At 42.9% G+C, this 26,531-nt stretch overlaps 1 long non-coding RNA gene and 1 other non-coding gene across 2 annotated transcripts in view; both read right to left on the bottom strand.

Moving 5' to 3' along the window:
* The window catches only part of LOC148005619 (uncharacterized), a 34,300-nt gene extending 9,350 nt beyond the window's left edge, over positions 1-24,950 (bottom strand). Inside the window, exon 1 of the long non-coding RNA XR_015620611.1 lies at positions 24,495-24,950. This is a non-coding gene — a long non-coding RNA (uncharacterized LOC148005619). The remainder of the gene's footprint in view (positions 1-24,494) is intronic.
* A 647-nt stretch (positions 24,951-25,597) lies between these two features.
* On the bottom strand, positions 25,598-25,678 carry Trnaa-agc87 (transfer RNA alanine (anticodon AGC) 87). The gene has a single exon. It is a non-coding gene; the product is annotated as a tRNA-Ala (tRNA).
* Between the last annotated feature and the right edge of the window lie 853 nt (positions 25,679-26,531).

Here is a 26,531-nt window from a genome sequence, read left to right as displayed (position 1 = left end):
CTTTTGCTCTGGAATGTTTGGAGACCCTGGTGGCCTGCAGGTGAGATAAGATAGGCTAACGGGCTGTGAGGTACCAACAGCTGCCTTCTGGACTCTGTAAAGCCTGCTATTGCTATGGGAAAGGGATGGAATGGTCTCTTATTACAACATAGCAGGAAAGTTAAAGAACTGAGGGAAGTTAAACAATTTTCCTGCCCAGTGTGCAATCCAGGGATGATTGTAGCACACAGCTTTTGGGAGTTCGATCTGGGAGTCGGATCTAATGCCCACTTCTGCACTGCCTGCTGTGTGCCTCCAAGGCTGTCCTCCTTCTACTAGCAGTAGGAATAAATGCATGTAATCTGGATTTGAATTGAACCTAAGTCTTTGGGCTTGAGTTCAAGTCCACTGTGTGACTATATTGATTCATCGCCTACGTCTACTGATGGATCATTGTGGTTCCCTCTGCTTTCTGGATGTCACAACTATTTCTATGATAAGCATTTGTTTATAAACACACACACACATCTTTCTTATGTACATACATAGACTAACACTGCTTGAGCATGTGGCAATTTTTTAAATTTTGAGGACTGCCACATTGTTTTCCAACATGGCTGCTAGAGTTTATAGTCCTGTAAGCTGTGCAAAGGTTCTAGTTTTCACATTATGGTATCACCTGTTGCTGTTACAGACCAAAGAGTGGGTATGCGTGTTCAGGGAAAGGAAGGTGCTCAGGTATAACCATTTGCCCTGGAAGCTGGGAGATCTGAGTTCAAATGCCCTTCCTTCCTTCCTTCCTTCCTTCCTCCCTTCCTCCCTTCCTCCCTTCCTTCCTCCCTTCCTCCCTTCCTTCCTCCCTTCCTCCCTTCCTTCCTTCCTCCCTCCCTCCCTTCCTTCCTCCCTTCCTTCCTCCCTTCCTCCCTCCCTTCCTTCCTTCCTTTCTCCCTCCCTCCCTCCCTTCCTTCCTCCCTTCCTTCCTCCCTCCCTCCCTCCCTTCCTTCCTTCTTTCCTTCCTTCCTCCCTTCCTTCCTTCCTCCCTCCCTCCCTCCCTTTCTTCCTTCCTTCCTCCCTTCCTCCCTTCCTCCCTTCCTCCCTCCCTTCCTTCTTTCCTTCCTTCCTCCCTTCCTTCCTCCCTCCCTCCCTCCCTCCCTTCCTTCCTTCCTTCCTTCCTCCCTTCCTTCCTCCCTCCCTTCCTCCCTTCCTTCCTTCCTCCCTCCCTTCCTCCCTCCCTTCCTTCCTTCCTTCCTCCCTCCCTCCCTTCCTCCCTCCCTCCCTTCCTTCCTTCCTTCCTTCCTCCCTCCCTCCCTCCCTCCCTCCCTTCCTTCCTCCCTTCCTTCCTCCCTCCCTTCCTTCCTCCCTCCCTCCCTCCCTCCCTCCCTCCCTTCCTCCCTTCCTTCCTCCCTTCCTTCCTTCCTTCCTCCCTCCCTTCCTCCCTCCCTCCCTCCCTCCCTCCCTCCCTTCCTCCCTTCCTTCCTCCCTTCCTTCCTTCCTTCCTCCCTCCCTTCCTCCCTTCCTTCCTCCCTTCCTTCCTCCCTTCCTTCCTCCCCCCCTCCCTCCCTTCCTTCCTCCCTCTCTTTCTTTCTTCCCCACCTGCCCTTCCTTCCTTCCTTCCTTCCTTCCTTCCTCCCTCCCTCCCTCCCTCCCTCCCTCCCTTCCTTCCTTCCTCCCTCCCTCCCTTCCTTCCTTCCTTCCTTCCTTCCTCCCATTCTTCTTTCCTTTTTTTCCTTTTTTGAGTCAGGGTTCTCTGTATAGCCCTGGCTGTCCTGGAGCTCACTCTGTAGACCAGGCTGGCCTCAAGATCTGCCTGCCCCTGCCTCCCCAGAGGTGAAAGGCATGCAGACCACACCAGGACAGTGCTTTCTTGGAATATTACCAATTTCCTTTAACGGCAATTTTCAAACCTGACAGTTGATTTCTGCAGCCCAGGATTTAGCAAAAAAGCCTTCTGTGATTAACCTTTACAAAACACCTAAGCAGACACAAGAACATCCTTCCCTGTTTCATTGGGACTAGCCACTCACTCTGGTCACACACAGACGTACAGCTGTAAACATGGTGTCCATTCTGAACAGTATTTTCCTGTGAGTCCTTTCTCCAATGTCAGAATAATTTGAAAGAATTTTTGCGTGTGGAACTCATCATGAATGACTTCTCTGTGTCACCATATTTGTGAGGAAACTTGTCTTTAAAAGTTTCTCTCAGCGCTGGGAGAGGTTCTGTAGGCTTTTTTGCTGACACTCCACATCTCAGAATAATGACTTTCACAGTGAGGACTCCCCAGCAGCTAATGGCAGGGTTCTGGCCTAATAGTTTTCTACAAACTGTTTCCCCTCCTAAAACCTGAAATAATGATTTTAGTGTTTCGAGAATGGTATATAATGTTTTGTTAAGAAAATGTATTACCACAATACATAGCATTTTAAATAGATGGCGTTACTATTCAATTATATGTGATTATGTTTCTTAATGAAGTTATAAAGTATATGTGAGGATTGAGAATTACATGTAACATGCTCAAAACCTATCTGTATTGCCATATACATACTCGAGAGGCTGTCACGGAGGAGAGTTAAGTTTTGACAAAGCACGCATGACACTAACACAGTTAATAATAATAGACAGCTGTTCCCTAAGTGTCATCGAGATCGAACTTTCTTAGTGTGGCAAGAGTTGAGAAGGAAAGTCTTTAAAGAAATTTTATTTATGTTTTTGTGTGGGGAAGGGGAGAGGTTCATGCGCGGTATGGCACTTGTGCGGAGGCTGGAGGACAAGTTGTGGGTTCAGTTCTCTCCTTACCTCCTACAGGTCACAGGAATCAAACTTGGTTTGTCAGAGTCTGTATTCTGTGTAAGCTCCACCCCCACAGCTACCTGGGACAGCCAGGTATGCTCCGTCCCACAGTCGCCGAGCAACAGCCAGCTGTGCCTGACTATATAAGGGGTTGCTTGCCCCCTCCTTCTCCTCTTATTCCTCTCTTACCTCTCTTGCTCTTTGTTCTTCGCTGCTCTTGTTCCCTTCCCCACCCTACCCCCTCCACATGCCCGTGGCCGGCCTTCTTTCCTCTCTTCTTTTACTCTTCTCTCATTAAACCTCTCCACGTGGAACCATGGCGTCTGGGTGTTTTCTGTCCGGGCTCGGGCCTAGATTTAAAACCTAACATTGGTGCAGAAACCCGGGATCAAACCAGGAACCCTAACATTGGATGCCCCATGTGAGGACATTGATCTCCCGTGTCACCGGCTGCAGCATTGGGGACCGCAGGGGCCAAAGATAGGCCCTTCCCACAACGTGCCTCGGCCACCGCGTGTGCCATCTCACCAGTCCCTGGGAAGGTCACTCTTTAGGGCGCGCGCACCAACAGCCCTGGGTCTCAGGTGTGTAGTTTCAGGTAAACCATGCAGCTTGAGCTTTCTCCTCTGCTAGCTTTCTGTGCTGCTGCTACATTTTATCAGCAAAGTTCTCTTACTTCATCACCACTGACCAGCGTGACACTGACCGGCCTCCACTTTCTCAGCAAGTCAAAGGAAAACAGCCACCTCCATTCACTTGCTGTGTACGCAGGGCAGCACCAGGTGCTTATCTGCTTTGATGACACAATCCAGACCAAAGACCGAAGACCACTAAGATTAGCCAGGACTGGGTTCAACTGTGAGTAGCAGAATCCTAAAGCAATGATTATTAAACTAGAGAGAAGTTTTCGTACGCACATGAATCTCCAGAGGCAAGCAGTGGGCTCTTCAACCTCCACCAAGCCCTTTCTGTCTTGTTGCTGCGGGGCAATAAGCATGAAAGAGAAAGAAAAATTGCTGGAGGATCAGGCATGGTAACTAAGATCTGTAGTCCCCAGTATTCAGAAAGCTGAAGCAGGAGGATGGCTTGAGCATACCAGTTTAGAGCCAGGCTGTATTACAGAGCAAGATCCGTCTCTTTAAATAAACTTTAATAAATAAAAGTGAAAATGTGTCTGCTTTGTTAGAAAGTTTCCTGTAGTGTGCTGTTAGCTTTGATCTCACTGGTCACATAGCGTGCATAGGATGGTGCTAGGTAACCAGGTAAAACTTTAGGACCTAAAACTTGAAGCAAGGGCAGCAACATGTATTGCGGGTAACTAGATTCCTTCTATGCCATGTAACAAGTTTTAAAGTCCCCCAACATTGCTTGGCGGATAAATGAGACTATTTAAGATGACATCTGTCTGTCTGACAGGAGCAAGCAGGATAGGTATGCTCATAATCTCATCTAGAGGCTGAGTATATTGCCTTAAGCATCATCTCAGCCAGCTACTACAACGTAACATACAAACCACCATACTACATGCCTTTTCTTTAACTCACCAGGTCATTTATGTGAATCTACATGGAATCGTGGCTGACCCTTGCTTGGAGGTTGGCAAGGTGCTGACTTATGGCCCTGGTTTAGGATAATGTGACATTGTTCTTCCTGTCCCTTCCTCTTCCATCAGGGCTACCCTCGGATGTGATATAACACAGTCCTAGTGATATAACAGAGGTCCAGGAAAGAGATCCACGCCACAAGATGTGTTTGTTGTTTTTTGTTGTGTTTGGAGAAGGGTCTTATTATGTAGTCCAAGCTGGCTTCAAATCTATGATCCTCCTGCCTCTGCTTCTTGTGACCTGGGCTTATAGTTGTATACTAACATGCCCGTTTATAGAAAACTTATTGAGGTTCACAGTTACTTGTACCTCATTGGGCTGGTTGAAGTGAGGTGGGCCGATTCTATAACAGGCTTCGAAGTAGCAGTTGAGGAGACTAGGCCTAAGAACTGGGAGAGTCCAGGAAAGCCCAAGCAAGTCAGTAGACTTCAGGCAGCTAGTCAGAAATTACCCTGTTGTCAGATGCTGTCCTGAAGCAAAGGCAATGGGTCAGGAACCTAGACCTCCCTAGCAGTTTTCAGTCCCCAGGGCCCCAGTAATGGTTCTGGAATGTCCCTAGAGATGGAGCAAGGTAAAGGTCACCTTCTGTGGAATTCCCCTAAGGTGCTTTGAATCCAGCCTACAAGCTCGCTTGGTTGTCTCCATCTTGGAATAAGAGACCTCCTGCATGTTGAACTTCTGCAGAATAAAGGACTTATTGCTTCTGCATACTCTTGGAGTCTGGGTATCATTCTTTGGCGAACAACTGACCTTACAAAAGTAAAAAAGCAGGACTAAGTTCAATGTCAGGGAAACAGACTCTATACTTCTGAGGACCACAGAGTTGCTGCCTTGATTCATGAATTCAAAGAGATCAGTGACAGATGAATACAGTCCATCTACCGTGGTGCTAACAAATGCAGATTGGAACTGGAACAGTGATAATGGTCTTAAACCAAAGAGCTGAACGCACTGTGATTTTCTCTTTCAATTTTTTTACATTTATTTATTTCGTATGTATGAGTGTTAGGTATATATATCATGTGTGTGCCTGGTACTCAGGAGGTCATAGCACCAGAGAAAACTAGAAAAGGGCAGTGGATCTCTTAAAGAAGGCAGTGAGTCCCCTAAAGAGGGCAGTGGATCAGGGGTGAGTGGTACTGGTGCATGTGATACCCAGAGCACCAGTGTCTAGCTCTGGCCTTGCTCATTGGTCTAGAGGAGCCTTGTGGGACCCAAAGAGCATCCAGCCTTCCTGTGGAGACCTTTGAGGACCTCAAAACTAACCAGCTAGGAACCCTGCCAGACCATCCATCCTAGTTGGATCTGCCTGCCACTCCAGCTGGGTCTGACTGGGACACAGACAGCAGAGTAGGGGCCACCTGCAACATGCCTGCAGACTGAGGTCTACCTGAGGCACAACTAACAGAGTAAGGTACCTTGACCTCCACTGTCTGGCTCATGGCTCCTGCTACCTTCCTGAGAAGTCCAGCAGCCAGCAGGATCATCAGCCAATACCAGGGAAAAATAGATGCCTAAAGGACAGTGTAAGAATGAAATCAACAAGACCCAGGGTGATGTGCCACCACCAGAACACAGTTATCCTGCTACACCAAACCCTGGATTTCCTAATGAAACTGAAGCACAAGAAGAGGATATTAAGTCCAATCTTATAAAGATGATAGTCTTTAAAGAGAACATGAATACTTGCCTTAAGGAAATACAGGAAAATATATTCAAACAGGTACAGCCATTAAAAGAGGAAACAAATAAATATAAAGAAATACAGGACAATATAATCAAACAGGTGAAGGATATGATTAAAACTGTCAAAGACTTGAAAAAAGAAATGGAAGCAATATAAAACAAACAAACAAATAAACAAACAAAAAACCTGAGGAAATCATGGAGATGGGAAACCTAGGGAAGAGAATAAGGACTACAGATGTAAGCATCACCAACAGAATACAGAAGATGGGTCTGCACATGGAGCTGACCCTGTGACACAGCTCTCTGTACCCAGATCCCTCTGGGAGAAAGCACTTCAGGAGTGCTGACACACAGGCTTACAGTAGGGATAAGCCACTGTCAAAGACAGAAAGACCAACTAACAACAGAGATGGTGAGAGGCAAGGGCAAGAACCTAAGCAACAGAAACCAAGGCCACTTGCATCATCAGAACCCAGTTCCCTGACCACAGAAGCCCTGGATACCCAAACACACTGGAAAAGCAAGATTTCAATTTAAAAATCACAACTCATGATAATGTTAGAGGACTTGAAGAAGAACATAAATGACTCCCTTAAAGAAATACAGGACAACACAAATAAACAGGTAGAAGCCCTAAAAGAGGAAACACAAAATTCCCTTAAAGAATTACAGGAAAACACAACCAAACAGGTGAAGGAGTTAAAGAAAACCATTCAGGATCTAAAAATGGAAATAGAAACAATAAAAAAAATCACAAAGGGAGACAACCCTGGTGATAGAAAACCTAGGAAAGAGATCGATCAGGAGTCATAGACACAAGCATTACTAACAGAATACAAGAGATAGAAGAGAGATTCTCAGGAGCAGAAGATACCATAGAAAACCTTGATGCAAACATCAAAGAAAATGAAACATCCAGGAAATCCAGGACACAATGAGAAGATCAAACCTAAGGATAGTAGATATAGAAGAGAGTGAAGATTCTCAACAAAATTATAAAATGAAACTTCCCTAACTTAAAGAATGAGATGCCCATGAACATACAAGAAGCCTACAGAACTCCAAATAGATTGGACCAGAAAAAGAAGTTCTTCCCGTCACTTAATAGTCAAAACACCAAATGCACAAAACAAAGAAAGAATATTGAAAGCAGTAATAGAAAAAGGTCAAGTAACATACAAAGGCAGACCTATTAGAATAACGCCGGACTTCTCACCAGAGACTATGAAGGCCAGAAGATCATAGGCAGATGTCATACAGAGCCTAAAAGGACACAAATGCCAGCCTAGGCTACTATATCCAGCAAAAACTGTCAATTAACATAGATGGAGAAACCGAGATACTGCATGACAAAACAAAATTTATACAATACCTTTCCATAAATCCAGCCCTACAAAGGATAATAGATGGAAAACTCCAACACAAGAAGGGAAACTATACCCTAGAAAAAGCAAGAAAGTAATCTAATTTCAACTAACCCAAAAGAAGATAGCAACACAAACATAATTTCACCACTAAACAACAAAAATACCAGGCAACAACAATCATTGGTCCTTAATATCTCTCAACATCAACGGACTCAATTCCCCAATAAAAAGACATGGACTAACAGACTGGATACATAAAGAGGACCCAGCATTTTGCTGCATACAGGAAACACACATCAGTAACAAAGACAGATACTACCTCAGAGTAAAAGGCTGGAAAATATTTTACAAACAAATGGTCCCAAGAAAGAAGCTAGAGTAGCCATTCTAATATCACATAAAATGGACTTTAAACCAAAAGTTCATACATTCATCTACATTCATAAAAGAAACCTTACTAAAGCTCAAAGCACATATTGCACCTTGCACAATAATAGTGGGACACTTCAATAGCCCACTGTTATCAATGGACAGATCATGGAAACAGAAACTAAACAAAGACACAGAGAACCTAACAGAAGTTATGAACCAAATGTATTTAACAGATATCTATAGAATATTTCATCCTAAAAGAAAAGAATACACTTTCTTCTCAGCACCCCATGGTTCCTTCTCCAAAATTGACATATAATCAGTCACAAAACAGGCCTCAACAGATACAAGAAGATTGAAATAATCCCATGCATCCTATCAGATCACCAGGGACTAAGGCTGGTCTTCAATAACAACAAAAAACCGACAGAAAGCTCACATATACATGGAAGCTGAACAACTCTCTACTCAGGGATAACTTGGTCAAGGAACAAATAAAGAAAGAAACTAAAGACTTTTTAGAATTTAGTGACAATGAAGTCACAACATACCCAAATTTATGGGACACAAAGAAAGTAGTGCTAAGAGGAAAACTCATAGCTCTAGTACCTCCAAAAAGAAACTGGAGAGAGCATACAATAGCAGCTTGACAGCACACCTAAAAGCTCTAGAACAAAAAGAAAGAAATATACCCAAGAGGAGTAGACAGCAGAAAATAATCAAACTCAGGGCTGAAATCAACCAAGTAGAAACAAAAAGAACTATACAAAGAAAAAAACGAAACAAAAAAAATAACAAAAAACAAACAAACAAACAAAACAAAAACAACAACAACAACAAAAAAAAACAGGAGCTGATTCTTTGTGAAAAATCAGCAAGATAGATAAACCAGACTAACCAGAGAGCATGGAGAGAGTATCCAAATTAACAAAATCAGAAATGAAAAGGAAGACATAACATAAACTGAGGAAATTAAAAAAAAATCATCAAAAACATATACTCAACAAAACTGGAAAATCTGGATGAAATGGACAATTTTCTAAACAGATATCAGGTACCAAAGTTAAATCAGGATCAGACAAACTATCTAAACAGTCTCATAATGCCTAAAGAAATAGAAGCAGTCCTTAAAAGTCTTGCAACCAAAAAAAGCCCAGTACCAGACAGGTTTAGTGGAGAATTCTGTCAGACCTTCATAGAAATCCTAATACCAATACTCTTCAAACTCTTCCACAAAATAGAAACAGACAGAACACTACTCAATTCCTTTATGAAGCCACAATTACCCTTATACCTAAACCACACAAAGACTTAACAAAGAGAACTTCAGACCAATTTCCCTTATGAATATCAATGCTGACGACACCTGCGCCATCAGGATACTGAGAACCGGGCGTAGGACTTCGAGATTTAAGAAGTAACACACAGACTCAGGTCACTCATGTTGAGAAAAAGTGAATGCGAAGCTTTTACTAGGTTCACAGAATATATACCCCAACAACTGAGTGGGAGCACAATGGAGAAATGAGTTTACATTCTCAGCAGGGAAACTGAAACTGAAACTAAAGCTGAGATCAAAGATCTAGCATTCAGGTGTTAGCTATTCCCTAGGCAGAAAGGAAGGCCAGGATGTTCCTTCAAAAGAACAAAGGCTTTCATATGCATCAGCAAGGCTTAACAAGAGGCAAACACTGACAGGGCCCAGGAGGGTCTGACAAATGCAAAAATACTAAATAAAATTCTTGCAAACTGAATCTAAGAACATGTGAAAATGATCATCCATGATAATCAAGTAGGCTTCATCCCAGGGATGCAGAGATGGTTCAATATACGGAAATCCATCAATGTAAACAATATAAACAAATTTGAGGAAAAAAATCCATATGATCATTTCATTAGATGCTGAGAAAACATTTGACAAAATTCAATAACCTATTCATGATAAAAGTCTTGGAAACATCAGGAATTCAAGGCCCATACCTAAACATAGTAAAAGCAATATACAGCAAACCAGTAGCCAACATCAAACTAAATGGAGAGAAACTTGAAGCAATCCTACTTAAGTCAGGAACTAGACAAGGCTTTCCACTCTCTCCCTAACTATTCAGTATAGTACGAGATGTCCTAGCCAGAGAAATAAAACAACAAAAGTAAGTCAAAGGGATACAAATTGGAAAAGAGGTCAAAATATCACTATTTGCAGATGATGTGGTAGTATATTTAAGTGACCCTAAAAGTTCCATCAGAGAACTACTAAAGCCTTATTAGTAACTTCAGCAAAGTGACTGGGTATAAAATTAACTCAAACAGTAGCCTTCCTCTGCTCAAAGAATAAACAGGCTGAGGAATAAATTAGGGAAACAACACCCTTCACAATAGTCACAAATAATATAAAAATACCTTGGTGTGACTCTAACCAAGCAATTGAAAGATCTACATGACAAGAACTTCAAGTCTTTCAAGAAATAAACTGAAGATCTCAGAAGATGGAAAGATCTCCCATGCTCACGAATTGGCAGGATTAATATTGTAAAAATGGCCATCTTGCCAAAAGCAATCTACAGATTCAATGCACTCCCCATCAAAATTCTAACTCAATTCTTCATAGAGTTAGAAAAAGCAATTTGCAAATTCATTTGGAATAACAAAAAAACCCAGGATAACACAAACTATCCTCAACAATAAAAGAACTTCTGGGGGTATCACCATCTCTGACCTCAAGCTATATTACAGAGCAATAGTGATAAAAACTGTATGGTATTGGTACAAAGACAGGCAGGAAGATCAATGGAATAGAATTGAAGACCCAGAAATGAACCCACACACCTATGGTCACTTGATCTTTGACAAAGGAGCTAAAACTATCCAATGGAAAAAAGACAGCATTTTGAACAAATGGTGCTGGTTCAACTGGTGGTCAGCATTTAGAAGAATGTAAATCTATCCATTCTTATCTTCTCAAGTCCAGGTGGATCAAAGACCTCCACATAAAACCAAATACACTGAAACTAATAGAAGAGAAAGTGGGGAAGAGTCTCAAATACATAGGCACTGGGGAAACTTTCTTGAACAGAACACCAATGGCTTGTGCTCTAAGATCAAGAATTGACAAATGGGACCTTATAAAATTGCAAAGCTTCTGTAAGGCAAAAGGGACACTGTCATTAGGACAAAACAGCAACCAACAAATTGGGAAAAGATCTTTACCTGTCTTACATCTGATAGAAGGCTAATATACAAAATATACAAAGAATTCAAGAATTAGACTCCAGAGAAATGGGGTACAGAGCTAAACAAAGAATTCTCAGCTGAGGAATGTTGAATGGCTGAGAAGCACCTTAAAAATGTGATAAAAAAAACTGCATGGTATTGGTATAGAAACACAGAAGTTGATCAATGGAATCAAATCGAAGACACAGAAATAAACTTACACACCTACAGACACTTGATTTTTGACAAGGAGGCTAAAACCATACAGTGTAAAAGGGAGAGCTTCTTTAACAAATGGTGCTGGTCTAACAGGATGTCTGCAAGTAGAAGAATGCAAATATATTCACATTATCACCCTGCACAAAACTCAAGTCCAAATGGGTCAAAGACCTCAACATAAAATCACACACACTTAGTCTAACAAAACAGGAAGAGTGAAATAGTCTTGAACTTGTTGGTACCAGAGACAAGTTCTTGGCGAGAGCACCAATAACTCAGGCATTAAGGTCAAGAACTAATAAATGGGACCTCTTGAAACTGAAAAGCTTCTTGAAGACAAAGGACACCACTATTAGGACAACATCACAACCTACAGACTGGGCAAAGTTTGTTGTCGTAGAAATATAAAAAAAATTAAAAAGGTATGGTTGTTTTTTACCCTGCTAGGTCTGGCACCTCAGTGCCCCAAGATATCTGCTGGATATCTTGCCAGAAGCACACATTCCAATTCCGTGGTGGCCCAGACCAGCCGCCCCACACTCCATTACACTTAAATCTTACACATGAAAGAACACACAACACAATAACCTGTGATCCAATTGATAAGATATAATTGCTCACCTAAACATACAAAGCCCAGTACCATCCATCTTTTAACACTAATAACAACCTGTAAATACACAGAGCAGAATCTTAACGTCACCTGCCATGACTTCTCTCCCTCTCATCTCCTGTCTTTTCTCTCTGTTCCAGTCTCCTTCTCTTCCTTCAAACTTCTCTCCCACACATCCTTCCTTCTTATCCAATGACAGGCCTCCTTCTATCCTGTACCTGCCCTCACCTGCATTTTACAAATTAAATGTGGAGAAGGTTCTGGTGAAGTCACATGAGTCCTGAGTACGTAACTTGGTAGCTGTCCTTGAGGCAGCGGAATTAGCATCAAATTACAGATAACTCCAGAGCAAACCACAACATCCAACACAGGGCTAATATCCAAAATATATGAAGAACTCAATAATTTAGACACTGACAATCCAAATAACCCAATTAAAAGATGGGGTATAGAACTAAACAGAGAATTCTCAACAGAGGAATCTTGAATGGCCAAGAAACACCTAAAGAAATGTTCAACAACTTTAGTCAAATCAGAACAATTCTGAGAGTCCACCTTACACCCATCAGAATGGTTATGATCAAAAACTCAAAGAATGGCAGATGCTAGTGAGGTTGTAGAGCTAGGGGAACACTCCTCCACTGGTGTGGGAGTGCAAACTTATGCAGCCACTCTGGAAATCGATTCTCAGAAGAATGGGAATAGTTCTACCTCAAGACCCAGCTATACCACTCCTGGGCTGAGCATATACCTAAAAGATGCTCCACTATCCCACAAGGACAGCTGCTCAACTTTGTTCATAGCAACTTTAATGGTAAGAGCCAGAAATTGGAAACAACCTTGATGTCTTTCAACTGAAAAATTGATACCGAAATGTGGTATATCTATACAATGGAGTACTTACTATTCAGCCATTAAAAACAAAGACATCATGAGTTTCACAGGCAAATAGATGAATCTAGAAAATATCCTGAGTGAGGTCACCGAGACTCAAAAGCACGTGCATGTATGTACTCATTTGTAAGTGGATATTAGCCATAAAGTACAGCTATCCATGCTACAATCAACAGACCCAAGCAAGCCAAATTATAAGGAGGGCCGAAGGGAAAATGGGTGACTCTTTTTTTAGAAGGGGAAACAAAATAGATGGATGGAAGAAGGGAACAGTGTAGAAGAGGGGATGGGGAGGGGAGCAAGTGGAGACCATATATAGGGTGACCAGATTAGAGAGAAGGGAAATAACCTGATGCATGGGTAACCTCTAAGACATTTGAAAGACTTGGGATGTAGAGAGACTCCAGATGGTGTAAGGAGGCAACTTTAGCTGAAATTCCTAGTATATGGATCCTGAAGTGGCCACTTCCTGTAGCCTAGCAGGACTCCCATCGGAAGGATAACGACTAAGTAACTCACCCACAAAACCTTCAACCCAAAATGTGTCTTGCATACAATATGGGCATGGACAAAGATAGAACAGAAACCGAGGGAATGGTCGACCAAAGACTGGCCCAAATTGAGACCCATCCCATGGGCAAGAACCAATTCCTGACCCTATGAATGATACTTTCTTATGCTTGCAGACAGGTGCCTAGCACAACTGTCCTCTGAGAGGCTCTACCCACAAGCAATTGGAAAGAGATGCAGAGACTCACAGCCAAATATTAGATGGAGCTCGGGAGGCTTTCAAAAGAGTTGGGAGAAAGATTGCAGGACCCAAAGAAGCCAGGGGTTCCATAGGAAGACTGACAGAGTCAACTAACCTGGTCCTTTGGAGGCTCCCAGAGACTGAATCACCAACCAAAGAGTGAGCATGGGCTGGAGTTGGCCCCCTGCACATATATAGCTGTTGAACAGCTTGGTCTTCATGTGGCCCCCCAAACAACTAGAGCAGGGGGCCATCCCTGAGCTTTCTGTCTGTCTGTCTGTCTACCTGCCTGCCTGCCTGCCTGCCTGCCTGCCTGCCTGTGATTCTGCACCCCTAAATGGACAGACAGCCTTGTCTGGCCTCAGTGGGAGAGGATGTGCCTACTCCACAGTGACTTGATGGCGTGTGGGGCACTCAGAGGATGGTTTCCCCTTCTCAAAAGAAGGGGAAGGGAAAAATAGGGAGAGGACTTGCGTGAGGGGGGTTCTAGGAAAGAAAGGGCTCATGTTGGGTTATAAGGGGAATAAATAAATATAGTAACAATAACAGCAATAAGAATAAGAATGAGAATAATAAGTGCAGTGGGTCCTTTAAAGAGGGCATTCGACCCATGGTAGAATTGGAACCATCATGTGAGTGCAGAGAATTGAACCTAGGTCTTCTGCAAAAACAAGTGCTCGTAACCACAGAGCCATCTCTGCAGCCCTGTGCTTTACTTCTTAAAGGATTCCCATTCTACATAGTTCTACAGCAAGAGAGGCCCGTGATAAAGACACCTAGAGAAAGGTCCTTAGGTTTTTTCTTTTCTTAGACCAAACTTGGAGTGAGTCTAAGAAGGGGAGGAAAGGGTCTGTAGCAGGTTTTTATCCTCTTGGAAAAACATAATTTGTCCTGGATTTCCTTTTTTTCCAAAATATGTCTGTATCAGGCTAGCACTTGGCGAGTAGAGGTAGGTGGATCTCTGTGCTCAAGGTTAGCCTTATCTACATAGTGTACTGAAACACTGTCCAAACAAACAAACAAACAATAAGAGCTGCCTGGGCATTTGTGGGCTGAAGAGACAGATCTGAGCTTAAGCGTATGCACTGCTCTAGTAAACCCGACTTTGTTCCTAGAACCCCTCCTGGAAGATCAGAGCAGGTACAGGGTCTCGTGCAGGCTGGTCTCAAACTGAACGTGTAATTAACTTGTGATCCTCCTGCCTCCACCACCCTGTAAGTACTGGCTTACAGCAACACAATACTGAGGACTGAATCAAAGGCTCCATGTATGTCTGGCCAGCACCCCATCAACTGAGCTGTATCCCACCCACCCACCTCACTTCCCCCTCGGGTCGGGCTGGCGATGAAGGAGCTGACAGAAACAGAACCCAGGCCATGGTGATATTCAAGACAATACGGCTGTGTAATGGAAGCAGAGAAGAAATTGTGACATACTGAGTTTCTTTAAATTAACACTTTTATTCTTTGTAATTTAATACATATAGGAAATGTATTTTGATCACATTCACCCCTCGTTCTCCCCTCCAGCGACCCCCAGACCTCTTTAACGTGTCTTACTCCCAACTGCGTGTCCTTTGGTTTTAGATAGGGCTAGAAAGGGTTTACTTAGGTTATGGTTCCACACCACTGTTCATCGTTGGAGGAAGTCAGCACAGGAACTAAGAAGGACAGGAACCTGGAGGCAGGAGCTGATGCAGAAGCCACGGAGGGGTGCTGCTTACGGGCTTGTTCCCCCAGCCTGCTCAGCCTGCTTTCTTATAGAACTCAGGACCACCCGCCCAGGGATGGCCCCACCCACAATGGGCTGGGCTTGTCCATTGATCACTAATTAAGAAAATGCTCTACAGGCTGGCCCAGAGCCTCATTTTATGGAGGCATTTTCCCAATGGAGGTTTCCTTCTCTTAAATGATTATAGTTTGTGTCAAGTTGATAAAAATCTAGCCAGCACTCCTTCCTCCTACCTTCTTTCCTTCCTTTCTTCTTGTCTCCTTTCTTTTTCCTTCTTTCTCTCCTTCCTCCTTCTTTCCTTCCTCCCTTTCTCCTTCTTTCCTTCCTTTTTCCTTCCTTTTTCTTCTTTCCTTTCCTTCCTTCCTTTCTCCTTCTTTCCTTCCTCCCTTCCTTCCTTTCTCTCTTTCCTTCCTTCCTTCTTTCCTTCCTTTCTCTTTCTTTCCTTCTTCCTTCCTTCCTTCCTTCCTTCCTTCCTTCCTCCCTTCCTTCCTTCCTTCCTCTTCATAACCACTGGGTACAGGCAATGCTGCCTATGTGTGCATGGGTGTGAGGCCATCCACTAGAGTACAGGCAACCTACCATTGGCCCCATTCCCTGAAATGACTCTCCCACCCCCAGCAGCCATGACCTGCCAGTATCTCATTAGATAGGGATGGGTCCTTGAGACCCTACTTTGTTTATGAGGGAATCTTGACTGGCTTAATTTTAAGCAGATCTTGACAGTTGCAACTGCCACATTGTATGTGTCCAGAAGGCAGGATGTCAACACCCTTTCCATCCTCTGGCTCTTAGATTCTTCCCTATTCCTTCTCCCTGAGCCTTTGGGAGACAGGAGTCTCACAGGGGCAGAGAGAATGTATGGTTATACAGGCATCTGCATTAAAGATGAGCACTATTTTGATTACTTAAGAGTCTCAAATAGCATGAACTCATTTCTGGGATAGCTGCATTGAGTCTTCCACCTGTCTTGGCTTCCACAGCAATGGGCCTCCCTGGTGATAGACTTGGGTCTGCTGCAACCTGTGACAAGAACAGTTGTAGCATGCCATTCTAGCTTGCCAGTTAGGAGACCTGTGTTTCCATTCTGGCCATTGTGCCTCAGCCAGTACCACAAAGGAGCATTTCAATGCTGCAATAGATGAGAACTTTGGGGAATGGTCATGCACAGTTCTGAAGCAAGAAGTAGAGACACTTGGGCCAGATTAGTCAACCGAGCCCAGCCTGGGCCAGCCAAGACACAACTAACTTCTAGATGTCTGAATGTTGATAAATAAGTGTGTTATGTTCATTATGTATATATGTATGTGTTTAGAAATAGAGTTTCGCATAACCTAGGCTAGCCTCAAACCTCTGTATTTAGGGATTACCTTGTGCTTCTCATCCTAAATTCTGGGATTGCAGATTGTATTCTGGGGATTGATGCTAGGGCAGCGTGAATGCTGAGCAAGTACTCTACTGAGCTGCATCTTCTGCATCTTAAATATGAGTACTTGGGCTGTTGTTACACAGAAATAGATACCTGATAGTGAAAATGTGAAAAATTATTCTTTCAGCCTGCTGAACGAAAGGGACAGTGGTGCTGTCCGACCACTTTAGTAAAATCTTCTGTCTCTAAATTCTTCTCTTTGCTAGGTCAACTATCCTTGGTTCTTCTAGCCATATCTACCTATATTCTGGCTTTATTCATTTTATGAGTTATAGATATGTTGTCTTTTTAGGGGATGATTAATAAATAATTAAGGTTTTGAACATAGAAGAAACCAAATAAGGAGCTTAGGGTCAAGAATGTCCATCTTCCCTTTCCTCTTCTCTATCCTTCTTTCTTTCTTGGGTTAAAGGGAAAAAGGTGGGAAAGAAAAAGGGAGGGTATAGTAATATAAGAAATTAGACAAATAGGGATAAATTATTGAACCTACTCTTAAACAAAAGCATTTTATAGCCATAATCTTACATTGATAAAGATCTTTATATTTTGATGGAAAATTGAAATTATTTTCTCACATTGATACAAAATTTTGTCTATCAATATAGGTTTAAGACTTTTATTAGTATAAACCTTTGTATATTGATACAAAATTTAAGATTAATTTGTTACAACCTATTTGTATGTTTCTGTAAGGCTCCAATGAGTCTTAACTACTGGGAGACACGAGAATGGAGTTCGATGCAAATGCAAGAGGTTTATTTTCCGGCACATCAGGGTCAACCTTCAATCAGCCCCTCATGGCGAATGACTAGAAGGTGACCCCAAATAGCTATAACAAGCAGTTTTTATACTTTTTAGGGATACAGGTTACATCAGCAAGGTTACAGTTTAAACTTATTGGCTAAGCATATTGACCTTTGACTCTATTGGCTATCAAGCATATGACATGCATTTGAACTCTACCTGGGACCAGAGGGTTAGGTGACTATCCGTCAGTACATTCTGCATTTTTTAAGAATGTCTCTGCTCCTCTGAGAACTGTGGGTGGAGAACGGAACTTGGCCTAGCCTTGACCCTAGATGGGAAGCTGGTACTTGGCCTAATCTGGACCTGAGGTGGTCTGTGTAAAGCTGGCAAAAGCCCTTACGGTCCTTCACAGGAACTCCATAACCTACCTACTTTCTACCAGGCCAAGCCTCTTAATAGCTCTTACACTTCAGTAAGAACTAGGGTCCTTCATTTCAACTCTTGTATAGGTATTATGCCTATGTAACTCATTTTAAAGTACAAGGTTTAGTAGAAGTTCTTTTAATGGCTGCCATTACAAATGGCTAATTACAATAAAATGCTTTCAAAGTTATTCATATAGTAAATACCTAAAAAATAAACAATGTTTGACAATTCAAATATGCTATAAATAGATCTTCCCAAACCTCAGAGATCCAGTGAATATGATTTTTAAAAATATTTCATTATTAAAAGATCTTTTGACTATGAGACAGATCTACTCCAGACAGTACTGTCACTCTACTTCAAAGGAGATGATGTACAGCAATAACCTCCTCCTGGAGTTCACCCCAACTGTGGCAAGCTAGCCACTGAGGAAGGAAAATGCCCCAAATTCATCTTCAGACAGACAGAATGATGTCCAAAACAGACAATTGGATGCAGGACAGCCAACTGATAAGCTCTGCCAAGGCAGGTAAGCAAATCCTTCATAATTTCTGCTTCATATAAGGTCTGTCTAAAGATAGTTTAAAGATAGATGCCTCAACATTATAAAGAATATTGGGGATTGCCCAGAAGGTCAGCTGTCTCTGTCATTTCTATCATCTTTGGAAGCTGAATTTCTATGTTTCCTACATTCTCAAATAATACTTATTCCTTCTAAGTCTCTGATTGGGTTGAAGACTAGATAGTTATAGTTTCACAATTAAACTTAAGTTGTTTAGAATTTAAGAAACGTGTTAAGTCTAAGAAGATATTTTAAAGTTAATATTGCAAATTAGGACAAAAATTAAGATAGAAGCTAAATGAGATACAAAACTCTAAACTCGCCAATATAGGATCGATCATAGAATACTTTCTTCTGAATTGACAAATATAAAAAGACTGGACTTTTTAAATAAAACTCTTAATAATTTTCATAATTGGGGTTGGGGATTTAGCTCAGTGGTAGAGCGCTTGCCTAGCAAGCGCAAGGCCCTGGGTTCGGTCCCCAGCTCCGAAAAAAAGAAAAGAAAAGAAATAATTTTCATAATTGTTCCTACTGTATGTTGTTGATTATTATAGGAGAATGAGCCTACAAAAAAGGGAATTGCTGCATTTGGTCTTTTGCTTTTATTGTAATGTTAAATACTGGCCTCCAAGGCCTGATTGCCCACAGGGAAGAGTCTACATACACCCAAGTGACATATTCAAGTGAAACTCTGTCCTTCCCCGCCCCCCCCAAGTTATCCCTGATTGGTGAATAAAGATGCCCACAGCCAATAGAGGTAGCTAAAGTTAAATGAAGTCATAAGAGTGGGGCCTATATCAGTAAGATTACTGCCCTTGTAAAAAGAGGAAGAAACAGCACAGTCTCTCTTCTTGTGGAAGACAGAAAAGAAGAAGTGACACGCCCTTTTAATCCTGGGCTGCAGGAGGCAAAGGCAGGCAGAGCTCTGAGTTCAAGGCCAGCCTGGTCTACAGAGTGAGTTCCAGGACAGCCAGGGCTACACACCAAAAACCTGCATCAAAAACTAAATAAGTGACTAAATAAATACATAGAAATAAAAGGAAAGAGAAGAGGTCTTGGGTGCCCAGATGGCACATTGGTAAAACAGCTTTCAGAATGGTAAAATTTAAATGAAAAAAATGTCAGTGCTGTTATTGATTAATTTACTGGTCTTTGGCATTCTTAAGGCAGTCTAAGCATATTAACGTGGTGGGAGTGACAATGTGAGGGCCTAGAACAAGGTGGGGTGGTAATGGAGGTGGTAATGGAGCCTAGAAAATGTGTGGGGTGCAGATGCTGCTGTATTGTTACCGGGCTCAGCAAAGCTATTGTACTGGTCATCAGCTTTTTCTAAAGACTCTGGCTTTTGGTTTTGGTTTTACAAGCTGCCTTATGCAACTGCAAGTTCCTAATAGAGGAAAGAGAAAGTAGAAACTTCAACCACAGGAAGCCACTGTCCCCATTCTGAGAAACAACTGGTGTGGGCCACACCTAGGACAGGACCTCACCCCCTATCCAAAGTCCAGTTTGCCTTTGAAAAAGAGTGGAAAAATGGTGAGGTCAAAGGATACATGTGTTCCTGTTGGGCAAGCTCAGTTCCAGGTAGAGGCTGATTTGCAAAGAGTCCCACAAGCTCACGAACTGCATATTTTGCTACTTCTTTGTGGAAGACAGGATCTGGGCGAGACTTAGAGAAAAAGGAGGATGACAGGAATTACTGATAGTGCTTGAAGCCCAAAAGAGGGCAAACTATCACTTAGATCAGGCAAAACCATACCGGCTGCCTTTTTAAAAATTTATTTATTTACTTTGCATGTATGAATATTTTGCTCACATGTATGTATATACCCAAGTGACATATTCAAGTGAAACTATGTCCTTCCCCTCAAAGTTATCACTGGTTGGTGAAGATGCCCACAGCCAATATGTGCACCTTGTGTGCCTGTTGGGTTCCACTGGAACTGGGGCTATGAACCATTATGTGGGTACTAGGAATGGAACCCAGGTCTTTTGCAAGAGCAACAATACTCTACAATTAAGTCATCTCTCCAGGATCCCTACTGTCTTTTAAATTAGGCCTCACTTCTATTACAGAATACTCTAAACCCAATGGACTAGAAATTTTATATTTGTAACTACTGAAAAATTCTAGTGTCAAGCCAAAAGGAAGACTGCTCTTATAAAGTTTTAGCTGACAAAATTTCATTTGTAGTTTGTGTGTGTTTGTATATGTGTATATTTATGCATGTGTATGTATGCTATAGCATGTATATATTTATGTATATGTTTGTATATTTATATATTTATGTGTGTGTATGTGTGTGTATGTGTGTGTGTGTATATATGTGTGTGTGTGTATGTGTGTGTATGTGTGTGTGTGTATATATGTGTGTGTGTGTGTATGTGTGTGTATGTGTGTGTTAAAAGACACAGAGCAGGATTGGTGACTTCTTTCTGTAGCTGACCTGTTGGTTTGGTTTTCAGGCATTAGTCTTTGACTGACATTGGACTCTGCTGGTCATATAGATGTATTCTTAATTATCTACTCTTTTTTTTTCCCATTTAATTGTTCACTTCTTCCTGTACAGTTTCTGTCTGTCTGTCCTGGTTAGAGTTTCTATTAGTGTGATAAACACCATGACCAAAAGTTGTAAGTTGTTACAACTCATGGGCCAACCTCCACTATGAGAGAAGTGAGGGCAGGAACTCAAGACAGAGCCCTGGAGGCAAGGACTGAAGGAGAGGCCATCAGGGTGCTGCTTACAGGCTATCTATCCCCCATGGCTTGCCCAGCCTGCTTTCTTATACCATCCTGGACCACATGGGCAGACTTAGCACAAGCCACAATGGGCTGATCCCTCTCAAATCTGTCATTAATCAAGAAAGTCACCACAGGTAAATGACAAGTCAGTATACTGTCTGTTATTAGAGAAATCAGAGTTGCTCTGAATAGGTTTTTAATTTGCTCGTCCCAGGCTCAGTGTTAAATAAGCACACACAACCCACCCTCATTGCCAGTTCTTACTTCATGCTCTTGGTTAACTTAAATTCTCCAGGCCGGGCAGCATAAGAAGACTGTGCGTGGGCCAGGCTCAGCAAGTGTAAGCCCTTGTAGCATCAGTCAACGATTTGAGTTACATCCTGGAACCCATGGTGGAAGGGGAATAAAACAACCCCCAAAGTAGTCCCTTGACCTCACAACATGGTGGCCATGGCTTGAATTCAATACACAACACACACACACACACACACACACACACACACACATGCACATATGCACACACACATGCACACATACATGCTCACACAGGATAAAAAGAAATACAGTGGAAGGCTGGAGAGATGGCTCGCAGTGGTTAAGAGCACTGACTGCTCTTCCAGAGGTCCTGAGTTCAAATCCCAGCAACCACATGGTGGCTCACAACCATCTGTAATGGGATCCGATGCCTTCTTCTGGTATGCAGGTGTACATTCAGATAGAGCACTCATATTCATAAAACAAATATAAAAAAATTATAGTGGAAACACATCACCTCAAACTATTTACTTAAGACAAGATGTGGGGTGACTTGCTTGCTGTGATGTAATTTAGCTTCATCAGACTAACACACTGGTTGAAAAGAAAATTGCACAGAAAGCCAGCAGCTAATAACACAGCCCCTGAGGTACAGCAAACGGGACAAACTCCGGGAACAAAAGAGTCATCCCGGAGGGCAGCACTGTCTAGCTAATAGGAGTAATGGGACACAGACCGGTTAGAATTCTATAGGAAGTTTCAATAGAAAAATTCATGGCCATGCAGTTGGAATTGCAAGTGAACGTGTTCAAAGGCACAGCGCCAAGCACTCCCAGGCACTTGGCTGGGAGACGGAAAGTGTAGCTTCAGTAGATCGCCGCTGACCGGGAGGAATTGTCACAACCCTGCAGTTCTGTTGATTGAGAAAAAAAATGCGAGCAGAGAACTGTGGCAAATGAAAAGCGTGTCTGTATCATGAGGTAATCATTCCGTCGGTCTCTGCACTGGCCAGAGCTCTGTGTGACAGAGATGGGGTTGCCTGCAGACTCCACGGTTCAATAGGAACTGAATGAGGACATTTTACAGTAAAGAGAGAACAGTCATTCTATGGCCTGCAAGCAGGGCTTGCTGACCTGGGGTCCCTTGACGTGAAGGTGACATAGGAAGCACTGGTGTTGGCCTTGAACTGTAGAAAGGTTCTTCTCTGTTGCCAAGGACACCAAGAGAATGAGCTTATTACAGTAAAAAATGAATAAAGGAATCATTTCTTTACCCATGGGTGTCCCAGATCAGCCAGGGTGGGAGATTTATCTGGGACAGTCACACAGAACAGCGATTCTTTGAGGTGTGGATTGCTAGGTGGTTCCTAAACTTAAAGGAACGGAAGCACTTGATCTCTCTTTCACTGTGGCCTCTATGAGGCCTGCCATGGGACACTCTGCTGCCAAGCTGACCTTGCCCATAATCCTCTGCACTCTCCTGCAGCTGCAAACCTTTCTTTCCCATCCAGGAAATGTAGTCAAAGATAAGTAAGGGCCACACGGTCATGAGTATAAGTTCGGTTCCTCTTTTTAGCCAGACCAAGGGTGGGAGTAGACAGATAAATATTTATGTCAGTCTTGTATTATCTGTAAAAATAACTTGTGATATGATTATATTTAACAATTTTTAAGTGATGTAGGCAGGCAGGTGTGGGCAATGTCCATGGCTGAATTGGTATGCATTCATTCATTTATTTATTTATTTATTTATTTATTTATTTATTTATTTATTTATTTATTTAGGTTTTTTCAAGCCCTGAGTGTCCTGGAACTTGCTATGTAGACCAGGTTGCTCTTGAACTCACAGAGATCCACCTGCCTCTGCCTCTCTAAGATTAAAGACATGTACCACCACTGCCCGGAAAATTTGTCATCCATGTAATAAATACTATTATACGTAAGCCAGGCAGCGTGGTACATGTCTTTAATTCAAGCACTGGAGACTAGTAGGTCTGTGAGATCAAAGTCAGCCAGGGCCATATAATAAAGAGACTCTGACTGAAAAAACAAAGTGAAGATGTAACAAGCAATGAGAGCCTGAAGACTGCTGTCAGACCGCCCTTGGGAAGGACGGACAGAACTGTCAGTTAGCCTAGAGATAGATCAGTTGAGGCAGCGAGGACAGGAAGCTGTCTGGGGGACAGAGAGAGGTTGGCAGCGTGTGGAGGAATGGGAAGCAGCAAGATCTTTGGACAGGGCACCAGGCAGAGTGGGAGAGGGTAAAGGGTAGGAAGCCAGAACATAGGGAGCTGCCTCAATCATGTTAATAAACCCAACCTTCACCTCAGGAGCAGGGAATGGGATGGACCTATTTTATGCAGGGGAAGGACGCTCTGTATTCAGAAAAAAAATCACTCTGGCTGCATAATGGAATTCTATTTATTTGTTTATCTATTTTTATTTATTTGTAGGGTTGCTCTATTTTAGGGCAAACTCTCACAATAGACCGCACTGGCCTTGAGCACCTGCTTCTACCTCCCCACGCTAGGCTTACGGGCCTTCAACGGCGTGCTGAGCAGGCCTGTAGAAAGCTGGCTAGAGGGCCTTAGAGATTAATCTGGCTTGAACTTAAACCTACAGTCTATAGAGCTAGTTTTAAGATATTTCATCAGGGCAGGGGAGGGACTCTGTGGGAGCAGGAGGACCAGAGCCAGGATCTCTACACAGAGGCCCCTGCATGTGGATTTCAACTATAATCCTGGAAGACAGAAATCAGGGATCCCTGGGGCAGGCCTGCTAACCCAACTGACCCAAGTGGCAAACTCCAGGGTCAGCAAGAGACCCAGCCTCATTTGCATGAACAGCCAGGCCTATGTGTACCTACACAGTCAAACAAGCAAGCTCACACCCGCACAACACCCACATCACACCATAAACATACATGCAGACAAGCATATTCACACTCACACCATATACAGCCATGCAAACAAGCACACACACACGTGCACACACATACATGCACACGTGCACACACACATGTGCATGTGCACACACACACACACACACACACACACACACAGATACACAGGAAGTAAGTTTTCTTTCAACAAATCAGTTCGGTCAGATCCTTACCAGTTAAGCAGAGGTAACTGTATCCATATCCGTTAAGTGGAGGTAATTGTATCCATCTGGTGAAGAAGCCATGAAGTCCATTGTGGCCCATAAAGCACCTGTAGAGTTGGGTCCCAGCAAACACTGAATCCTTTTGCACAAATCCATCCTAGTTAGCCAAGGACAAATACCCTTGACACGGTGCAGAATCAAATGTTCCTTCTGTTTGTTTGAGGGTTATTATCAAATGAGTTTCTACAAGCTGTAGAGACCAAGTTGAGGTTTCCTATAGTCCTTTAATCATCTTTGTGGTTCTTTGCAGAACTCTCTCCTGTTTCTCAGAATTCCATGTCAATTGTGGAGACCACAGCTAGATTAGTCACCGTAGAGAACTCATTATAATTAAATCAACACTGTGCAGTCACTTGGGCGGCTGGCTCAGCCGTGTAAACCCAGTCAGCCAGTCCCCATCGACACATTAGGTTGTGTTCCAGGAGTTCATTAGTACGTTGGTTGTTTGGAACACAGAAAGCCTTTCCCCATAGAAACAGAGTTATAGATGGTGGCTTGTTTCCCAGGCCTGTGCACAAAAATCTATTTAATGCACATCGAGCTGAATAAGGGCCTGGCAAAGAGTGTTCCTCAAATCTTTGACCCGCTTAAGCCCCATGGGACACCCAATTCAAGGGATCGCCAAGCTCTGGTACCCAAATGTGAGGAACTATGTCAACAACTTCAGACCGACAACCATTTGCTGTGAAATTTGAATACTTCTTGAAGCTGGGTCTGGAGGCCACTCTTGTAATCCCCCAAATTTAGAGGCTGGGACTAGAGGATTGCCACAAGTTCAAAGCCTCCTTAGGCTGTATGTAGGCCAGAGTGAGTTCCAGTCTAGCTTGGGCTAGAGTGAGATTCTGTCCTAAATTACAAACAAATATGTCTTTGGATCTTTTTCTGCCTGTTTCTGATATTATTTAACCAAGCAATCCAAGACTTTCTTTAGGGTAAAACAGCCAACGATACTGATACATTATTCTTTTTTTTTTGTTGTTTTTTTGTTTTTTGTTTTTTTGGTTTTTTTTTCTCCATCTTTATTAAATTGGATATTTCTCTATTCTTTTTTTTTTCGGAGCTGGGGATCGAACCCAGGGCCTTGTGCTTGCTAGGCAAGCGCTCTACCACTGAGCCAAATCCCCAACCCCAAATTGGATATTTCTTATTTACATTTCTTTTTTTTTATTAACTTGAGTAATTCTTATTTACATTTCTAATATTATTCCCTTTCCCGGTTTCCCCGGCCAACATCCCCCTAACCCTCCCCCTCCCCTTCTTTATGGGTGTTTCCCCTCCCCGCCCTCCCCCCATTACCGCCCTCCCACCAACAGTCACATTCACTGGGGGTTCAGTCTTAGCAGGACCTAGGGCTTCCCCTTCCACTGGTGCTCTTACTAGGCTATTCATTGCTACCTATGAGGTCAGAGTCCAGGGTCAGTCCATGCATTGATACATTATTCTTAATCTTCACGCTCGTCCTGCAGGGTTTTTTTTTGTCTTGTTTTGTTTTTGTTTCGATTTTATTTTTTCTTTTTTGCAAATGTCTTCCGGTGACCGTGTGCCCCCATCTGGCAGGGAGGAAGCTGTGTTAGCTGGAGTGCGGGGCCTGGCCTCAGGGCCCGTCAAGACCGAGCTCCTTTCACTGCACAACACTGCCCCCCAGCGGAACACACTGCACACAGCCCCAGCGTCGCCCAGCCCGTCATGCATTCTCTGAGGGTAGTAACAAGTTCTGCATTCATCTGCCCAACAAAGAATCCTTTACTTCAACGACTTAGGCCTTGGGAACATGGAATCGAATTAGACTCGGTGTTCTCCAGAGTCGCTGGGAAAGGGGACAAGCAAATCAACACCGAAACCAGCAAGACATGAATATGATCAGATGATTTAAAAAAAAAGATTCCATGGAAACAAAGAACAGAGATGGTTTAGTCAGCCCAGTCTAGCAGGCAGTTCCTGAAGGAGGTGAGATGAGTTCGGAGGCATGACTTGCAGTGAGGGGTA

This window comes from Rattus norvegicus, chromosome 5 (assembly GCF_021556685.1).
Source record: "Rattus norvegicus strain SHRSP/BbbUtx chromosome 5, alternate assembly SHRSP_T2T, whole genome shotgun sequence".
NCBI classification, from domain to species: domain Eukaryota; kingdom Metazoa; phylum Chordata; class Mammalia; order Rodentia; family Muridae; genus Rattus; species Rattus norvegicus.
This window is presented reverse-complemented; position numbering and strand designations above follow the sequence as displayed.